We start from the raw sequence: 14,713 nt of genomic DNA, 5'->3' as shown, positions 1-14,713 counted from the left end.
TGTTGGGTTATGGGGAGGCGAGGGGGGGGGAGAGTTTTGCTTCTAAATTGACGATGTGGCTGTTGGTGCGCCTCCTCCTTCCCTCCTCCCTGTCTCTCTCAAACCCCCCCCCCCCTTCCTTGCTCCCTCCCTTCTTTTTCTCTCTGTCTCAAAATGGCGGCCGGCCGTTGGTGAAACATCCAAACGGAGGGGGGCAAAGGTTTGTCTCCGAGTCTGACCGGCGCAGGACCGTGTCGGAGAAAGCGAGAAAGCCACCGTGAGTGGTGGGGAGGCAAAACTCCCTCCCGGCTCCCCCCACCCTTACTCCTTGGGTGGTGGTGGCGGCGGTTGTTGTTGCCGCCGCCCCGGCAGTCGGGTCAGAAGCGCCGGCCGGCATTCATTCCTAGCAGAGTCCTGCCCGTCCCAAACCCGACCACGCAAGCGGTTGATCTTACTTTCGGCCGGCACTGGCATCCTGCAGGTCGGTGCTTCCATTTGATTCTCTTCCCCCTCCCAGAACGGTTCTGATAACAGTTAATTCTGAATGTCTTCTCTAGGAAAATGCTGTTTTTATTTTTCCATACAATATATATATTTTTTTGTTAGACACCCTTTCCTCCTTTTTTTTTTTTTGTTTTTTTGCATCGGCGCCGATCACTTTTACTGTAGCAGTATCTGCATCGACTTGGATGTGGATCAAATTGCTCATCAAACAGAACGGGCCCTGTACGAGATCAACGCAATCTTTTAAGGGAAGCTATTGGAATTTTTTTAAATAACAAATTTGCATCTGTCTCATTTAATGTTTGACTTCCAAGATATGGACGATTCTTTGGAAATTACCGCGTGGAGAAAAAACGTGCTGCTTTCAAGCACAAGATGACTTGTTGTTTAATAAGCTAGAGATCGGTGTCAGGGAGGGAGGGTCCCCTGTTACTGTTACAATGTCATTTTGCTCTATATTCGACTGGAGGACAAGCGTACGATTTTTACACCAGATCATTTGCTTATCAATGGATTAATATTTGTTCAGAAGTAGGTAAATGGTTTGGTCCTTTTTTTAATATGCCTTTTCTTTATCCTGGACATATTTATTGATGCTGCGTGTATTCATTGAACGGAGAAGACTGGGTGGAGTAAGGAGGCTCTAGCCGCGAGATGGCTTGCTTTGCACTATTTTTTCTTTAGGCCACGTTTTGTGATGGGGAATGTCAGTATATCGTTGTATGAATGATATTTTTATTCTTCTTAAATACACGGGGCACATTGCTGTGGGATGGCATCGAATAACCCTGAATCTGGGGTTATTTTCTTCTATAGCATAGCTTGCCCCTTGAACCACCCTGTAAAAAGTGACAAGTCACTGTTGTAAGGCAACATTTATTTTTTTTCTGGGGAGAGTCATTTTTTAACGTACGTTTGTTTATCTACCTGTATTGGGAGTGCAAATGGAGGACTCCTAGATCTATCGATTATATATATTTATGTATAGAGAGGCTGCTTACATAAGGACAAGGTTCTTGGAAATAGTGCTTGTACTCTCTAGAGCTTTTCCCTAGTAAAGTGGTTGAAGGTGAATTGATTAAAGTGCTTATTTTAATGTCTTGTTAACCCTTTGTGCATTAATAGAACAGTTGATTGTGATTGTTACTGTAGTCAGAAGAGAGTGTAGTGTGTGGATTTTTTTATACCCCCATGTGTACATATAAAATGTTGTATTCAAAATATTGCTGCTTTTAAATGGATATTCTCAAGATGCCATTTAAGAATTACTTGCCTTGGCTATATCCCTAGTTTAAGTAATTCAACTGTGCAAGGTGATCCACCCAAAGGTTTGGGACTGTCAGTACAAAGGTGCCATTTTGCTGTTTAGCATTGAAGCTTTTGTTTTGTAAGACTGTCATGTCTTGAGTTAAATGTGAAGAATCAAAGAAGTGTACTGCATCTTTAAAAACTAAAATTGTAGCTGTGGTTATGATGAGCATGGCTTCTTTGCTAAAGCAATCCCTGAGGATTTCCTTCAATGAATAACAAAGGGAGACAAATTGTCTTTAGAACACCAGTCTGTATCATTTGGGCTAGACATGTATGACAGTACTTTACAAAAACATGTTTTTCATATTTAGAATCTAAGGTCTGTGAAAGGACCCAAATGTTGCTTGCATTTTTAAATTTATTGGCAAATCCTTACTGTTCTTTAAAGCTGAGTTCAAATGATTTTTTCTACAGTGTAGAACTATTTTCTTGCTGGTGTCATAGGATTTCTTTCCAAGGCATCTCATATTCATATGAAAAATCATTGTGTATAAAGGAAGCTAGCATAGTGAATATTACTTATTCCTCCTCATGCTCTGAGATTTCTGTACTGCCTTGTTTTGCTATTTGATCTTGTTTTCTTTATGATGCTATTAATGATCTGTCTATGAAATCTCTCTAAAGTCTTTATACATAGCATAGTAAATTATGGTAGACCAATTGGCCCATCTAGTCTGTTCAGTTTTCCACCAGTTTGAGTAGATGAGCATATAAATTCCAGTACTTGAAGCAATACCAGCTCACCACTCATTCATGACTTGACCTCTAAATCCCGTTTCCACCAGGGTTGTCTATAATCTGCCTCAAGTATGCAGATTTTGATTTTAACAATATAACCCTAGCCATCATGGAAGCCCAATACTGCTCCTATTAGGTTGAAACCATGATAGCTTTGTACAGGTTACTTCAGCTCTTTTGGCATTCTACTGCAGCTGTACTGGGTAGGATTCAGTCAGAGGATGACTGCAACCATTTTTAGTTTAGTTTTAAATTCTTCTTTACATGTTCAGAGTTAATTCCTTTTTTTGGGGGATGCTTGCTTTGCTCTTCCTTAAACTATTGAAAGAGTTGATTGAGCTGTATCCATAAAACTAGCAGAGGACTCGACTAATAAATAGCTTGTTGCCAAATTTTCTGTCCTGAATTGTTTTTGTTTCAGTTTACCAGACATTTTTGTTGAAATTTGCTCACATATAAATGGAGGTACTTTTTTCATTTATCTTGAATTACTGTTGTATCATTTTCAGTTTGGTTTTGCTGAGTATTTGTAAGGGAAATGAATTGTAGAGGAATGTGTAATTTTTTTTTTTTTTTTTGTATTTAGTATCCTTTTATAAGTATAATGTAATAGTGATTTCCTCTTTGCTTTGAAGGATGTCCTCAACGCATCAACTTTTTTTTTTTTTTTGTATTTTTGTCTCATGTGGACTTCATTTGTGTTCTATGTTGGTATAAAAATTCTTGACTTTTTTTTTTTTTTTTTTAAAGTGAATTGCAATAATTTGATATTTTCCAGTTTGGTTGTGATATTCTTAGTGCCTTGAAGATATGTAGTCTGCATTGTTAGCTGCCATTTGTTCCAGGTATCTAGTTGTAATGGTTATTTCCAGGGCCAGATTTAAGATTTTGGTGCCCTTAGGCAGAGAGCCATGGCTATGCCCCTTTAAAGCTGTGCCAGCACATGGACCTAATGCAGAGCCTGCATGTTTGATACCTTCAGAATTTGGCACTCCAGGCAGTTGCCTATGTTACCTATATCCAGGCCTGATTATTTCACGCTATTGCAATGCCAACCTTATTCTCCTTTAACCTTTTTTTATACAAGTTTTAACTTAAGCAGATTTCCAGTATGCCATGAGTGACACTAGTTTAAGATTCTGTATTTATTAACAAACAAGCATTAGGCATGAGGAAGGAACCAGTTGTCAGTCTGGTCTAATTTAGCTCTTCTAGTGTATGTCTGAAATGTATAAAACCTTTTTTCTTTTGTAAACTCTAAGAAAAAGTTGCAGCTTTTCATGGACATTGTTTTCAATACTATCTGATTTAGTGGAGTCTGTGAACCTGTGTAATAATTCATTCCCAAGAAAATGGCAGCATTTACAGTCTTGGGAGTGGGGGAGTGTCCAAGTCATTCATTGCACGACAGCAACACTTAATGGATAGATGTGAATGAAGATTCATGGCCCTGCATCCAAGACCCAGTTTAGCTTGAACTTGACATAAAAAAAAAAGTCAGGATGCCCCCACCCTTCAAAAAGGAAAATTTGAGAGAGAATTTCCTCACACTTGATTGGTGGCATTCTCTACTGGCATAGGAAGCAGAGAACTTGAGCTGGGAATAAAACCCAGGTGTTACCAAATAGTGGAGTGCGGCACTGCTACTGGTCTGGTTCCGATTCATAGCATATTTTATTTTGTGCATTCGTGAAATTTCCATTAGGGAAGAAATGCATGTTAGGTGCATTATGTCCAGCTGTGGTTGTAGCATTGAAAATGTTCAAATCAATACAGACCATGGTGCTGTATTTTTCAGATTGTCAGTCTGTAGCCGCTATTGTGGTTAGGATTGAAACAGGCCATAAAATATCTTGCTGTGTTGAACTAGTAGATGGGCTGTCTTTTTATTACTTCTCTTGTGAGCCCTTTCTCCTTTTATGTAGCTTTTTTTTTTTTTTTCTTCCCATTTGTGGTGTGAATCAGTCCTTGTCTTGAAAGATGGGGAGTTTTGTTGACAACAGCTATCTAAGAAAATATGCAACGGTTATACATGTACAGGCAAGGAATATTAGTGAGAGTACTAGGTATATTAGAATGTAATGTGCAGACTACACTTTCTTCCTTTTTAGAATCCTGTTCAAATTCAGGACCAAAAATAATGAATTTTTGCTATATGTACAGCAGGAACAACTTTTTTTTTTTTAATTCAAAGATCAAAATAGTTTAAGCAGTAGAATTTGTAACTCTTTTCAAAGTCTACTGTTCTCTGGGCAGAAGTCTCCTCCCCCCCCCCCCCCCCCCCCTTGAGTTGATTGCAGAGTAGTCAGGATTTCCACAGTGAAAATGCATGAACTATTTGTGTGCATGCATATTATGGCTGCCCCATATGACTGAGTTTTGAGAACCCCTGCTATAGGATTACTATCTGCCTCCCCAGAGCCAGCACAGCCTGCTATACACTTGCACATGGTGACGGCCTGAGGGCCACCACAGAGTTGATTGAGCAGCTGGCACTGCTGCAAGATGGAGTATCCGCAAAGCCCCATGATGAAGAGCCACCGTAGGGCTGCATAGCGGTTCACAACCCACCGCATGGCAAAGATAAGTTGCTGGGCTGCTGGCCGCAAGGCGAGATGAGGAGCTGCAGCCTGCAGAACCACGTGGTTCCCAGGTGACCAGAAAAAAAAAAAAGCGGTTACCAACTTGCTTTGCAGCAGAAGTGGAGGGTCGGGGCTGCTAAGAGAGGCCTTGGTGTAAGGTGTATGTTTGTGTAACAGGGAGCACTGACAGGGCCGGTGCAACCCACTGAGCAGTAGGGAGCATGTGTATGTATAAAATATCTGTGAGGGAGGAGAGAGTTTATGCATCCCTCTCTCACTAATCTACATTCTCTGATTGGAAATCAAGTTTCCAGTTATGGGGAGTGTGAATTATTTTATTCTTAGTTTAATTTTTGGGTGCTGTTTGTCTGCTGTTTTGAAATATTTTATTGATTGAGAAATTTAAAAGTAATTGTTTTTTGATTATTGGATCTTCCATCCACCAGCTGTTTTGAATATTCTCTTATGTTTATACTATTATGATGTATTATATTTTATTGTTTAAAGTCTGAGGATTGTTCCATTATTGCACTGCATAGAGTCTGACTAGTGGTTTTCCTATTCAGTTTTTGCCTGCATGTTTCTATTTATACTTTAGTCTCTTTATTCTGTATTTGGTGAGGGTTTGCCTGTGTTCTGCATGTGTGACTGAGGAGAGGTATTCTGCTAGGAATGTGTATAGCAGCTTGGTTTTTCTGTTTTTGTAATTTGGTGTGTTAGGGCCTGGTGTAATATTTGCAGTGTTGCCTTTTCATAGGTAGGGTGGTTGTTTTTAAGTGCTGGCAGTGCTGTTTTGGTGTGGTAGGTTTATTAAATATATTGTAATCTACTCATGGCTGTTTGAGGGTCAAGCCCACACTTAACACGCATGACAGTTAGGCCTAATGCCATATGGTTTCCAAGTGTGTATGTGGTTTGTTTTTTTTTTTGTTTTTGTAGGGTTTTCTGGTTGGTACAAAAGAAATGCATGCAAATACTTGGATTTTTTTTACCTCGGACTGTATTTTTAATATTGTTTCTTGTAAAACCTGAATAATGAATTCGTTTTACTGTATACATGGAGAGAGCAGTAGGTGGGGTGGAAGGGTATAAGATTTGCCTAAGGCACCTAATACTCTTGCATCAGAAATGGGTTCTGGGGAGAGGGTGAAGATCTGGAGGGTAGAGTCATAACAGTTTTAAAGTTTAGGTTGCTGGAAGGAGCTGGGCTTTTTTTTTTTTTTTGGCAGACCCAAGATACATACACTTCAGTCTATTTGGGGGGGGGGGGGGGAACACAATAATTGTTCACACAGGGCAGCAAAGCAGCTAGCATTGGCTCTGTGCCTCCCCCCACCCCCTCTAACTTTGAACCATTCATTCAGCTTTGTACCGCAAATAAGAGTGCCTGGTGCAGTGTTTCCAACCCTTTCTTGGAGGCACACCTAACCAGTCACATTTTTAGGATTGCCACAATGAATATGCAGGAAAGATTTGCATACCCTGGGTCTCCAGAGTATGCAAATCTGTCATTATGGATGTCCTTAAAACGTGACTGACTGGATGGGGCCTCTAGGAGAGGGTTGGGAAACACTGACCTGGCCCATACCTGTATTCTCTTTGTCTCCCATATTTAACATTCCCTTTTCTTTTATATTGAGAAATAGGCCAGTTGAGATCCTCTGGGAGGCCAGAGCACATTGTGATATATATCTTTTAAAACTGCCTACAGGCTAGTGCGATGGTTCCAAAATTAAGTCATGACCTCAGATGGCATCCAAAGATACTGCTTTGGCATGGAGCTCCACTCCAACCTACAGGCAGCAGCAGTGGTCTGTATAGCACTTGTGAACCTGCATGGGCTTCCTGTTAAAATAGAAATCTGTGCAGAGGGCCTGGGCCTGTGAGTGTGCATGGACTCACAGGCCCTGTCCTATTGATACTGCCAGTGTTACTTTTTAGTTTTAGATGAGTCAGAGGAGGGAGGGAAGAGGGAATGGAAGCCTATTTTTGTTTTGGTTCTCCTCTGGGGTTATGTGAATTTTTAAGTGTTCAAATGGGGGTCATATTGGATAAAAGTTTGAGAAGCCCCAGGGTAGAGCTCATACTCGCCAGCTATTTCTTTCCTAGTTTCCTGTAAGGGCATCTAATGATGGCAAACTTCTGTACTATAGAAGAAAACTAGGCATCATGAAATATTTACATATTGCCTTGTTGATAAATTCCTATTAGTGTTCCTCCTTCTGCTTCTTCCATTTACTAGGTGTGTTCACATTAGGAATGCTTATGTAGGAAATGTACTATGTATTATGACCTTCAAACTTGAGATTGAAATTGTTTGCTGTTGGAGCCAAACTAGTTTAATTGTTGTACTTTGGTTCACCATCTACAGTAGTAGCTGAGGCCTGAATCTTTCTGATATTGCTTTGAAAATCTAAAATTTTATCTGAATTAAAGTGAGATCTCGTCATTCCCAGTGTCTAATTTTTTTTAGACCTGTTTAGGGATTTGAATCTTAGATGTCATTGGTTGGTGTTTTGTTTACAACCTTTCCCTAAACTTCCATTGATTTAACTCTTTTCAATAGCATACTTAGTGAGATTTATTGTCTTAGATGGCATAGTCTCTGGTTATGCTCTCTCCATGCCTCAGACAGTCTTGAATGCTTGTTTAAAATAGGCAGAGGGAAAGCAATTGATATATTTCCCTGTTATCGGTGTCTCCAACTGGATGCAGTAGTGGATATTGGAAGTTTTCTCTCGGGAGTCTCTTCATATTAAAACCTTAGTACCATCTTGATGTCTTAGCACAGTGGTTCCCAACCTGAGATCCATGAAACTATCCCAGGGAGTCCTCTGGAAAGGATGCAAGAGTTTTTAGCTGGGGAGAAAATGAGTGGGCTGCTACCACAGGCCAGGAGAGTGAGAGTGGGGCCTATTGCTGCCTCAAACATCACCCCATATTACTGAAGACTAGGAGGGACCAAGGGGCTGTTCACACCCATTAGAAGCCTCAAATAGCACTGCTGCATATTTAGTGCAGGTGTGGAAGAGAGAGACAGATTGTAAACCCCGCTGCTGCACTTCATGAGGATGTGGAGAAGAAAGGGGCCAAATCGCAGCCGTGCCAGCCTTTTCATCCTCCGCTGCACAGCTGGGTTATCTTGGCAGTAAGAAACATTTCCCACTACTGTTACATGCTCTGCCACTAATATGAAGAGGAGAGTGCACCAAAAAGCGAGTAAGAATGGACTAAGTGACAATCTGAGGTGAAAGAAGGAAGAATGAATGAGACAGGAATGAAGAAATGGAAGATAAAATGGGGGGGGGGGGGGAGAGGTATCCATGATTGATTGTGGTAAAGGGGGAAATGAGAGGGTGGCAGCCTATCAGGAGAGGCCCCCAAGGAATCATGCTGAATAGAGGGGACACCATGGTCCAGGAGGGAAGAAAGGAAAGATGACTGCCAAAGATCATAGGATAACAGCCATGTTTGGATAAGACATTAAACATAAATGTTACTTAAGGGGTTACACAGACTGACAGAGCTTTCCCTTTTAGAAAAGCAGGCTGTTTGCTTTTTTCTAAAACTTAATTTGTGACTTTCTTTCGACACATACAGAAAATATCATAAGTTGTCAAAAGGGGGTCAATTTTCAGGGAGAGGGTTTTTTTTTTTTTTTTTTAAATATGGATAAACACCTGTTTATCCATATAAAGACCATTTGAAATTGCTATTCAGGTTTGCAGATACCAGTGCATATTTTCTGTCAGGCAATACCAAATTGTTGACATGGAACTTTTTTGAACTTTCTTTTTTCCATTGCAGTTGGAGAGGAAAGTGGCATGACCTTAACCTTCAATTTAGGAGGGCAATTTTTAAATAGCTTTGGAAATTACCCTCCTTATGTATTCAGTTTAGATCAGGTTTTTTATTTTTTTTGTAATTTGATGTTTATGATTTTTGCTGAATAAAGTACACATTTTATGTACATTGTCATAAGAACATAAATTGCCATGCTGGGTCAGACCAAGGGTCCATCAGGCCCAGCATCCTGTTTCCAACAGTAGCCAATCCAGGCCATAAGAACCTGGCAAGTACCCAAAAACTAAGTCTATTCCATTATACTGTTGCTAGTCATAGAAAGTAACATTTTGGTGGCACTGTATTCAAAGCTTATCATAATACAACTTCAATGAACTAGCTTCTTGTTCAATAAGCAATAACCAAAACTTTTTTTCTTTCAATTATAAGTGTCTAACATTGTTTTATTATTTCACCCCCGCCCTCAGCTAAGATGTATATCTGATAACACTTCTACCACCCTAGGGATCAAGGACCAGTGATAGATTTTTGCTGCCATTCGTGATATGGTCACCATTGTTTCTCAAATTTGGGTACTTGTTTGTGTTTAGATAGCAGTAAGCTTGCTTAATTGATAAATGTGAGCTAACCTCAGATGTACTCTAAAGGGGGAGCCACTGGATTTTTCCAAGAATATGCTACCTCCCTGTGAGCTGCTAGAATTATTTGTAAAGTTAAGAAATGTATCTCTGGGAACTCCTTCACTGGAATGCTTAATAGAAAAAACCGTGGGTCTTTGGGGACTATAACCCCCACTATCTACCGTATAGTTTCTTTATGATGTCCCAGAATTCAGCAATAACAGGACAATCCCACCATATGTGCATGAAGTTGTCTACATTCTCACATCTCCGCCAACACTTTTCACTCAGATTGGGATATAGCTGGTGTAATCTAGCAGGTGTAAGATACCAACGATAGAGTAATTTATACCCATTTTCTATAATGGTTGCTGAGATTGAGCACTTCTTAAAGGATGTGAACCAAATCCCATTGCTTTTCCTCTAGAGGTTGGTCTAAGTCTTTCTCCCAGCTTTGAATGTGTGGGGGAGGAGGTATTAAATCTTTGTTTAACATGCGATAAATTTTAGATAACCTCCATTCCTTGAAGAAGGGGATAAGCACACATTCCCTACTGCAACCCCTCATGCACCCTCACCTGAGAGACAAAGTGTACCATTTGGAGCTACAAGTAGTAATCCACCTTATCAAAATGGAATACTTCTTGGAGTTCTTGAAAACTTATTGTCTTAGTCCCATTCCATAAATGTTCTAGTCTGCTACAACCCTTTTTCTCCCACCGTTTAGCCGCTTGCCGAGAGCAACCAGGAAGAAATTCTCTATTCATGAATATAGGGAAACTATAAAAAGTGTTTACTGCCTACTAGCTCGGCTTTCCACTTGTCCCAGACTTCTAACATTAGTGCTACCAGGGGAGGGATTGGCTTTTGGATGAACCTGGCTTTATTAGGTAGCCATACCATGGAATCTGAAAAACAGTTGTTTAATAGAGCTGTCTCCAGACACCCATCGTTTTCCTTAACTTCTACTGTGCCAATCAAAAATAAACTTCAATTGCACTGCGGCATAATACCAAGCTAGGCATGGGACTCCCACCCTTGGTAGTTTTTTTTTTTTTTTTCCCTCCAAATGTAAAAATTTGCGTTGCCAGATGGAGATCTGGACATTGGATATCTCGACAGGCAGGGACTGAAATAGGTATGATAACTTAGGGAGCGCATTCATTTTTGTGGCTGCTATTCTGCCAAGCCGTGACAGCTCCAGTCTCTCCCATTTATCTAAGTCTGCCACTATTTTTTTCCAAAGTCCTGTATAATTGAGATCATAGAGCTTATCTAGATTTGCACATAAATTTGATTCCCAAATATTTTACACCTGCTTCTGGATTTTAAAGGGGAAATTTCTCCAGATGTCTACAAGTGCCTCCTCAGCCATGGATATGTTTAGAAATTCTGATTTTTGACACATTTAGCTGATACCTTGAGACCTTACTGAAGTCAAAGATTTCTTGCATCAGAATTGGGAGAGATCTCTCTGGATAAGTGACTGTAAATTTATTATCCACAAACATGGAAAATTTATCCCAATTCTCTACTGTAAGTCCTTGTATTTCTGGATTTGCACGAATCTTGATCGCCAGTGGTTCTAGGTATAATACAAAAAGCAGTAGTGATAGGCCGCAGCACCTGTCAGGGTTTTCCCTTATTGGAAATACTTCTGACTATTCTCCATTTTTACTTTTATGGAAGCGCTTGATTGCTATATAATTTGCTTATCCAGATTGAGAAATTCCCCCCCCCCCCCCCCCCCCAATTCCCATTTTCTCTAGTAGGGTGAATAAGTATTCCCAGCGGACCATAAATGTTTTTTCAGCATCTATCATAAGAGCCATCAGGACCTGAGTGGTTTGCTCTCCAGATCAAATCAACAACTCTGCGGACGTTGTCTGCAGCTAACTTTCCTGGCATAAATCCATCTTGATCCGAATGCATTAAAGCATTCACCACTCCCTTTAATCTGTTAGCTAGTATTTTTGCCAGGATCTTTAAATTTGTTTATTAGAGAGATGTCTGTAGGAACCACATAAGGTGGCATCCTTTTCCTGTTTTGGAAGAACCGTTATTCCTGCCGTATTTGTATCCCTGGCTATCTGGTTCAAAGAGAGCAGACTGTTAAAGGCTGATGCCAAAGGCCTTACAATCACCTCCCGAGGTACTTGTTGAAGCCTGCAGAGAATCTGTCAAGACCCGGTGTCTTCCTGTATTTCAACTCTTTAATGGCTTGTGATACTTCAAACTCTGAGATCTTTGTTTAATTAATCTTTTTGATTTTTATCTAGGGATGGCAAATGTATATTGTCAGGATATTCTAGGATATCATGAGATTGGATAATCTTACCTGTTAGCATAAAGCTCCTTATAAAATTGAGAGAATCTGGACAAATGGCCTCACTATCTGATAACATTTCTCCATCTCTACTTTTAATTTTAAGAATTTGGTTCCGCAGCATTTTGGTCTTTAATTTCCTGGCCAGTAATTTAACAGACTTGTTGCCTCCTTCAAAGGTTTCCTGTTTGACTCTAACTGATATGCTATTTCCACCATATCTAAAGGTTTCAGTTTTGCTCTCAATTCCAGTTGCCCTCCCAAGGTCTCATCAACATGCCTCTTGTTTGATTTCTAATTTAGCTAGTTTCTCCAATAATTGCAAATGTTTTTCTCCGCTCGCGATTCCTTTAAATAGGATGCTCTGGCTGTTTGCCCCTGGCTACCACTTTAAAACATTCCCAGATACTGCTCTCTGAAACCTCTCCATTTCCATTATCTGCCAGGTATTCAGCCATTTCTTTATGTAAGCGCGTGCAGAATTCGGTATCTTCCAACAGACTTTCATTTAATCTCCATACTTTCTTTCCCGGATTGCCCCCCAAACCTGTCAAAAGAAATCCAGACCGTCACAAGGTCTGACCACGTAATGGAGTAAATCCCAGGTTTGCCCACCTTGTTGACCAATGCTTTATCAACTAGAAAGAAATCTATCCTAGAATAAACCTTATGTGCTTTAGAGAAAAAGGTGTAGCTTCGTTCAGAGGGATGGAAAAGTCTCCAGACATCGATCAGTTCCCATTCTGCCATTAATGCTTTTAGGCCCCTCCTTTCAGCTTTAGATGCTCCTCCCAAACTCCCACTATTATCTAAGAATGGATATCGGGTAACATTAAAATCACCCCCTATTACAATATGCCCTTTCGTCCATTGCTGCAGTATCTTCGAAAAATTTTCCAGAAACCTCCCCTGACCAACATTAGAGCCGTAAACATTAGCTACAGTGTATACCTCCGATCCCAATTTGAATTTTATAATTATTTATCTACATTCAACATCCCTCAATACTGATATTACATTATCACCACATTTTGGGAGATGAGAATACATACCCTGCTGTACTTAGAGGTGACGGTGGCTGAGACATGGAATCTCTGAGGAAAGTGGGAATCATTAAGTGCTCATATCTTTTGCGAAAGCGAGTCTCTTGGCATAGTACAATATCCACTTTCAAGTGTACAGCGTCTAGTATTAATTATTTTCCGTTCAGCATAGGTTTTGAGACTCTTCACATTCCAAGTAAGAAATCTCAAGACTTCCATATTGACTGTAACCACCTATCTCTGCCAATGTTATAGAGACCCCTACAATGATTAGAATATCCCTAAATAGTATCAGATTCACCGAAATCGGAAACAGTGAGAGAAAAATGCTAAGAACACTCAGTCCATTTATTGAACTGTTCCTGCAGGCTAAATCTGAGTCCATGGCATAATCTTTTGGAGATCAAGGAGAGCCCACATAGTGGTATTTGGTTCTGTATTACACAAATATATTAAATCCCAGAGGCTGGTCAAGTAGCAGGGTCTCGCAGTGGAATAGAACCGCCAGTGGTGCTGCAGCCTTTTCCCTTCATTCTGCACCCTCTTCCATCTTGTGGTAGAATCCTTCCCTGACGTTGCTGCTATAGGTTGCAGTCTGGTAGCCACACCAGTTAGTAGCCCTGCTGCCTGCATAATTTGACCTTCTTCCACAGTTCTCACTCTCGATGACACTCCATTTATAGGGAATTGCAGTCCAAATGGAAATAACCACTTGTAGCGATGACCCCCCCCCCTCCATCTCAAAGGGTCTGAACTACTTCGTTAAAGTCTCTCCTTTTTTCTTTATTGTCAAAGGTGAGAGGTCTTAGAAGTCTTCTATTTTATGACCATGCCATAGAAAGTTTTTCATTTGTCTCGCTTTTATCATCACTTGTTCTTTAATTGCAAATTCATGAAAGCAGACCACAATGTCCTGGGGAAAGTTATTCTGAACCTTAGCCAACGCTCTGTAGGCTCGGGCCAGTTTAATATTCATCAGATTAGCCTCTCTCTCCATGGGATTTAAAATGGAATTGCATATATTCATGATCACTTTCTGGCAGTCCAAATAAGCTGGCTCTTCAGGACCCCCTCTACATCTGAGGTTGTTTCTCCTAGAGCGATTCTCTAGGTTTTTCATTTTCTTCGCATAGGTCCTGTAACATTTGTGTTCTCCCGCCCCTATTTCCTGCTCTTCTTGTTTCTGCTCTACTACTTCTAAGCGATATCTCAGCTCAGCCACTGAGTGCAGTTCCTGCTTCAGCAGCCCCATGCTTAAAATCTTCCCGGGAAGGCGGTTGTTCGGGCTGCAGCGATCTATTGATTTCCTCCTCCTCCTCCCCCGATAAAGCTCCAGGCGCCATTTTCCTATGGGGGGGCTGTCCTCTGAGCTGCTTCAGCTTGGCTTGCTTGAAAACTGCTTCAGATCTGGCATTTTTCTTTTGCACAGACATCCTGGGTCTCTCTGCTGTTGGTAGTTTTATACTGGCCGTGCTGCCAAAATGCTTGCGAGTCGGGAATGTTTATTCAGCTCAGGCACTGAGAGCTCGGTCTAAGCCTTTTTGAGCGAGCTTTTGCAGGCAACTGTTAGAGGCATTATTAATGTTTTAAGTTTCATTTTATGGCTATTTTAGTTTTTTTAGACTAGTGTTAAGTTTTAATTGTTTTGTGATTGTATTGTTAAGATTATTTTATTTTGTATTTGAATATGTGGCTGTCAAACAGACGTAAACATATTGTACACCGTTGTGATGTGACTACGAATGACGGTATAGAAAAGCTTTTAAATAAATAAATTTCTTGAAGTGACGTCTCTTCCTCCTCAGT

At 40.5% G+C, this 14,713-nt stretch overlaps 1 protein-coding gene across 6 annotated transcripts in view; it reads left to right on the top strand.

Annotated features, from left to right (window-relative positions):
• PAFAH1B1 (platelet activating factor acetylhydrolase 1b regulatory subunit 1) overlaps positions 1–14,713 on the top strand; it is a 253,167-nt gene that overhangs the window by 432 nt on the left and 238,022 nt on the right. For 2 of the 6 annotated variants that reach the window (XM_029612509.1, XM_029612504.1), the window contains exon 1: positions 137–460. The exons of the other annotated variants lie outside the window; for them this stretch is intronic. The gene's annotated coding sequence lies outside the window, so the exon portion shown is untranslated. Of the gene's footprint in view, positions 1–136; positions 461–14,713 lie in introns of those variants that run through there. 6 annotated transcript variants of the gene reach the window in all.

The sequence above is a fragment of the Rhinatrema bivittatum genome, chromosome 8, assembly GCF_901001135.1.
Source record: "Rhinatrema bivittatum chromosome 8, aRhiBiv1.1, whole genome shotgun sequence".
Lineage (NCBI taxonomy): Eukaryota > Metazoa > Chordata > Amphibia > Gymnophiona > Rhinatrematidae > Rhinatrema > Rhinatrema bivittatum.
Note: the sequence above shows the minus strand (reverse complement) of the source record. Positions and strands in the feature narration are given on the sequence as shown.